The following is a 6,070-nucleotide window of genomic DNA, read 5'->3' as shown; positions in this document are numbered from 1 at the left end:
GGCAACCCGCGCTGGGGTTCGAGTCCCACCTGTGACCCGGCCGGCCCGCCTTTTTTCTCTCTCTTTCTTTCATTCTTTCTTTCCCACGCCGCGTTATCGTCAGATTGTGTTCTAGTCAGTGCGCTATGAGTGTGGCCCCTTAGCCGAATGCGTAAAGGTGTCGGGGCGGGGAGCCCGGGTCATGGGTTCAAGCCCTGCCGGAGGCGCTTTTTTTTTTTTTTTGTTGGTCGCTCGGTTTGAATGCTACAAGACGAAAAAGCTTCCATCCAACTCACGGGGGTTCGAGTCCCGGTAGCTGGGTCAAGCGATTTCTTCCTCTTTTGCTCACCGAACGAGACTACTCCCTCCGCTGAGCGCTACCCCCAACCCCCACCCTAACCGCATCCCGCCGGCCGCGCCCCTTTAAGACAACGTAAACAAACAGTGAAATCGGCGTCTTCTGCAACTCTTTACCGATAATTCCTACCCAAATTTGTCACAAGATCCTAATCAGAATTTTAGGGTGGACAGCGTCGTTTTTTGATTTTAATCGCAAGGGATCGTAGTGCGTGATGGTTTCCGGAATATTAATTGTTCTGTTCCGGCCATTGTAGGAGGTTAGTTGCTCCAGTGGCTCCGGCATTTATACACTTATTATTACACTAATTAGTTGTAGTTGTAGTATATTTTTGGAGACACAGTAGATGACATGCCTGTTATTGAGACTTGTGATCACTGTAAGCTTTGTTGAAACGGTGTTGAACAACTTGCACATTTTAGATTGGACGTACAATGCAGTTTTGCTGGTTTTGCTACCTGGGTATTTTACATCATATTATTTTACTCTGTATTATTATTCTTTGTGGAACAGCAAAATGTATTAAGTCAGGTTAGGCTTTGATAGTCAACTGAGGGCTTTAGCGCTATTTGTGTTATCATGTGTTATACATGATAGAATGTACTATTTGAATTTGGTAAAACCATTGTTAAAAGGCTCTTGAGTAGGGCTTCATTGCTAGTAAACACCTCCTTTAGCACAGCTTACTATCTTTTTTCAGTTTTCATATTCTTGATTTCCTGAGGGAGATGGTTGAATAGTCCACTCCCAACATGGATTAATTTATCGAATTCACCATTGCATTTCTTTCTACGGAAGTCTTTTTTCCCTCAGAAAGAAATACCGTCGTGAAACAAGTTACCATAGTAATAGTATGAGTAAAATTATACGTACTTAATAGTTGACAATTGTCGAGTAATAATTGAAAGCAAACATAGTACTAAAAGTACCATTTAATATGATTGCAGGAAAACGGCCTGGAAATGTTCTTGACCTGAGCAAAGAAGTCAATGGAGTCATTTTACCTGAAAGTATAGGTGAGTTGACAATAACCAATGCTGGTCCAATTTGTCTCTGTTCGGACTCTATGAGAAGCTCCCTTTGGTTTTGGTGTGCATCAAAGTTCAGTTTATAATGGTTTTTGTGGTGTCTTGGTTCTTCCCTGACAATTTTAATCATCCCCCATCCCCCGTCAAAATCTCACTTGATCTGTGTAAATATCATGGAGCCAACCCACTACAGCAGAGTTCTTTTCCTGTTACTCTAGCTTGTGCGCCTTAGGTAAATAACCCGCCCATAGTTCGAAAGACCACCACTTAAAACTCTAGTTTCCGGCTCGGTAGGCAGCCCATTGTACGCTGCCCGCCAGATTCAAAAGACCACCCCCTCCTAATACTTACGTTTCCCTGGTCAAGAGTGGTTTCTGACAGAACCAAAAGTAGTTTTGTGGTACCAAACTGGGAATTTCGATTCTAATACTCCTCCGTCAAGAACGAGCGCCATCGATTTTCGCTAAAAACACAGAAAGGCCTTTGTCAATTTTGCCAAAAATGAAAAACAAAATCGCCAGAAATGGTTGGGATTGGTCCGACAGCACCTCCTTTCAAACTCCTCGTCGAAATTTCACGCCGCCGGGCCATTTTAAGAGAGTTATGCCTGTTTTTCTTGGACCGGTTCGCCTGCGAGGTAGGCAGCCCATCGTACGCTGCCCGCCAGATTCAAAAGACCACCCCTTAAAACTCAAGTTTCTCTAGACAGGGGTGGTTTCTGGCGGAACCAAAAGTAGTTTTGTGGTCCCATGGTTCCCCCCTGTCGATTCGACTACTTTTCCGTCGAAATCCGGACCCATCAATTTTCGATAAAAACACAAAGGCTATAGCCTTTGTATATTTTGCGAAATATGAAAAATTTGAAAATCGCTGGAAATGGTTGGGATTGGTCTAGGAGAGTCGCCTTTGACCTCCTCTGTCGAAATTGCGTGCTTCCTGGCCCTCTTACATCCCGTTTCTTCGACTAAAACTGCCTCTTTGGTTTGTTGCAGGAAGATCGGCCTGCCTGGAGGTGTTTCTGTCCTGGACATCAGTCGTGCAGCCCATGGAATCATCAGATATAAGTTGAGTTGGGGTCACAGTGATAACCGTTGGTCCAGTTATTTTTTTACCCCCCTGTAAATTCACCACCCACATTGTGGAAGGGTCTAGCGGAGCCGTTCCGCTCAACGCTGTGGAGTCAGCGGACCCCTTGCATGGGGACAATACGTGCAACGCGTGACCTCACTGCGTCAATGAGGGGGCTGGACGTGTCGCCCTAAGCCGTCCGAAAAAACCTCCCCTCCCCCTGCCCTCCTCTCGGCTGCGGCTGCTGTGGAGGTAGTAGTGGGCTGCCGCCGCTGCTGCGGGGGCTGTGGGGGTAGTAGTAGTGGTAATCCTACTGCTGCCACTGCGGCCGCTGCATCAGAGACGTCTGTGACGTCACTGCGGTAGTGGTGGCTGTCTGCTACTACATCCACAGTTACTACAGCTTCTAGCTAACTAGGTGTAGGAAATCAAGTAAAATGTCAGATGTAGTGATTTTCTATTCTTTATTGTTTCAAATCATTTACATTATAAGAGTAAGTCTTCCTCAAGTAGCCGGCTTGTTTCTGCTGGTGACTTGGGGCTAATCTGGATACCTGAAAAAGAATGAAAAAAATCTATAAGTTAAATTCAAATTATTATCTCAGAGTTCAACTCAAACGTTTTCTGGGCCATATGTATTACTGTGATGCCAACTCATCGAATGAAATTCTATGTTACAGGTGGCCAGCATCAAGTCCAGGCATATCCCTACAAGAACCAGCATCACTTCCTATTTTACTATGACTGTACCATACAAATGAAATAAATAGCAGCATTACTGGAAGTGACATACTGATGATTTGCCTTTTCCACTTCCCTCCACTACAATCAACACACTACTACATATTTTAGGATCAAGTAAAAAGCCGTACATGGAGGTAGCATAGAGACAGTAAAGATATATGACAAGTTACCCCCTAATAGAAACAAATACCAAAATAAACTTTTACCCAACATGACTCTAACATTACATGAAAAGTCAAAACTTACCAGATTCATTCCTGTGATCATGAGGAAAAGGGTCCAGTGATGCTGTGACGCCGACTCAGCATCTGACGGCTGCTTAGCTGATGTCAAGCGCAGATGCAACTAATAGACGGTCTTCCTGCAACAAGCGGGTAAAAACAGAATTTTGGTCAACATGTATCATGGTTGCACCAACTCCTCTCTGGACTCTCGACAGTTTTAGGGAGCTGCATAACATTCACTTGCCATGCTTCAAAAGCATTGCCTAGGACAAACAATGTCAACTCAATGTTAAACATTTACAGGTGGAATATATAAATATTCATGCACTTTTCACTCTGTTTCCATATTGTTTACTATACATTTTTATCAATTATTCAAGGACTAAAGAGAAAATGAGCATTCAGTTGGCATGAACTGGAATATTTCTGCCTGTCTTTGAGCAGAAAAAAGGGCAAAATCAATGAGGAGATAAAAGAAAAATATGATCACATCATAATTAACATTTGTAAGATTTCATGAAAATAAATAAAGTAAAACTTTTTTGTAAGCCCTCTTTTCTTCCAGTCCTGCTTCATGGTGTCCTCCATTCCCTTTTGCAATCCTTAGTGCAGCAGAAAGGTTAAAGACATTAGGGATCTCAGAGGCTTCAAAATTTATTCAAAATGTAACTTAAACAAAAAATTAGAATCCCACTTGAAAAACTCAAAAATTTTAGGGACTATATCTGCGATTAATAGCAGTTATTCCCTAAGGACAGAAAATGAGCAAACTGGCGCTCTTTTCTATTTTAAAAACATCCTCACATTACTTACTAAATATAATAGGTTATTCCGCTGCAAGCAAAACGGAACCTAAAGAAGAAAAGCATGACTGCTCGATCTGCTTCCCTCTGCGCACTCATTGGCTGACCGGTATATCAAGGTCATCGTTGACCAATCAGCATTCAGGAGGAAACAGATCGGGCAGTTATGATTTTCTTTTTAAAGTTGCAGTTAGTTTGCTTGCAGCGCAATACCCTACTATTTCCCTCCGTACCTGCATCTCTATCAGGAGGAGAGTCATGAGCTAGAGCTGGGATGGTGACGGAATGAGGAGGGGGGCTACAATTACTCTCAATGGCCTTACATTCACTGCACCAACTTTATTAAAAATATCAATCAATTTATAATTTGAGGGCATCAGAGGCCTTCATTACTCGTTCTTCACCAGCCCACGTCCCCTCTTAGTGGTAGGAAGAACGAGTATTGATGTCAGTGCGGTGCCATCCTTTATGAACTGTTTGCACTTTTATCTAGGAACACATAACACCTCCAGACATGATAGTAGCACGATTGTAGAGCAAAAGGCGCTGGTCTTAATTAAAGCAATGAACTTTTTTTCAGGTTTATATGGTATCATTTTGAGCACTCGTGTTTTGCGAGTTTGCATTCTCTCTAAATTCGACATCTGTGAAATACCAACAGCCCGGTAAAAGTGAAACAGAAGAAATTTGAGACATTCATTTAAATTTGCCATAGAGAAATGTCGAAAAAAGTTTGGCACATGGTTAGAAATTCAAAATGAGGTTATGAAGATAAGTTTGTGAATGAGACTTATCACGTTTGCGTCCTTCCGCGTCTACGCATAGATAGAGGGCTCTCTATGAAACTATATTGACAAATCTATAATTTGCAATGACGAACCAGAACAACAACAAAATAACAACAGCAGTTTGTTACCTCCGCGAAGTCAGAAACAGCCACAAGCCTACCGAAACGACAAATGTTCCAGCCCATAGTAGTCTCGTTGCAGGGTACGTGCGGGGCTAGCAGGGGGTATCGCCGCTCAGGCGCTAAGGGTAGGCCACTATCTGCACACAGACACTTGGCGGGAAGGCCTACCCGATGCGCCGCAGGCGTTGTCATTCGGAATCGTTCGTACTGCGACGGTGACCGGTGACCCTTGCGGCGAGTTGTGGTTGAGGGCGCCAGGAGGATAGGCAATCAGTACACAAGCTGTCCCCTAGGTTTGGGGGGCCCCCGGTCCCCCAGGCCCCAGTGTGTTAGTTCAGATGCATCTGGGAATTATGTGCAGAGCAGGCCCTTGCCTTCTGCTTACACCCTGAAGGCTTCGGATTTCATATTACCCAAAATGAATGTTCTATAGTCGGGTCGAATTAAGCTGACTCTGACCGCCAGCATTGTGGCCACAAATAGAGACGTCCGACATACCGGGTCAGACTTGAGCTGCCTTCGCCCGGCCGTTAGACAGTTGCAAACGCAAAGTGAAAAACGAATTCCTGGTGGGCCTCGAACCTCTGACCATAGGTTCTCCAAGCTGGCGCTTTACCGACCTTTTCTGATTTTTTCCTGATTTTTTTGACTTTTCTTATTTTTCGGGGGCGGAGTGGGGAGGGGGGGGGGTGCTGGTTTGGAGGAAATGTGAAAAGTAGTGAAGTGGGTTGTCCTTAGTTGTCGTGGGTTGTCCTGGGTTGTTCTGCGTTGTCCTGCCGTGTCCGGCGTTACGGGTTTGAATCAATAAATTAATTCTTTTCTGAGTGAGCTCAGAGCCTACTCGATGGGGACTTACGTACGTACGTACGCACGGTGCGTAAACGATTTGCTCGCGCCAAGAGAAGCTAGGAGCCAGAAAAGCGGTGTGAGGAGTGGTGCGGGACGGGCCGGGGTGG

The 6,070-nt window shown here is 44.4% G+C and overlaps 2 long non-coding RNA genes across 3 annotated transcripts in view; one reads left to right on the top strand and one right to left on the bottom strand.

Annotated features, from left to right (window-relative positions):
* Positions 1-2,871, top strand: part of LOC113203033 (uncharacterized) — a 236,033-nt gene extending 233,162 nt beyond the window's left edge. The window contains exons 1-3 of one of the 2 annotated variants that reach the window (XR_008010911.1): positions 387-596; positions 1,285-1,353; positions 2,358-2,871. This is a non-coding gene — a long non-coding RNA (uncharacterized LOC113203033). Of the gene's footprint in view, positions 1-386; positions 597-1,284; positions 1,354-2,357 lie in introns of those variants that run through there. The other variant, XR_008010910.1, reaches the window with a different exon arrangement.
* A 9-nt stretch (positions 2,872-2,880) lies between these two features.
* Positions 2,881-5,339, bottom strand: LOC113203032 (uncharacterized). Its single transcript, XR_003303236.2, has 3 exons — positions 5,121-5,339; positions 3,424-3,538; positions 2,881-2,987 (listed from the first exon to the last, which is right to left on the bottom strand). It is a non-coding gene; the product is annotated as an uncharacterized LOC113203032 (long non-coding RNA).
* Positions 5,340-6,070: the final 731 nt, after the last annotated feature.

This window comes from Frankliniella occidentalis, unplaced genomic scaffold (assembly GCF_000697945.3).
Source record: "Frankliniella occidentalis isolate FOCC.00 unplaced genomic scaffold, Focc_3.1 Scaffold26, whole genome shotgun sequence".
Taxonomy (NCBI): domain Eukaryota; kingdom Metazoa; phylum Arthropoda; class Insecta; order Thysanoptera; family Thripidae; genus Frankliniella; species Frankliniella occidentalis.
The sequence above is the reverse complement of the archived record's forward strand: the minus strand, read 5'-3'. Positions and strand labels throughout refer to the sequence as shown.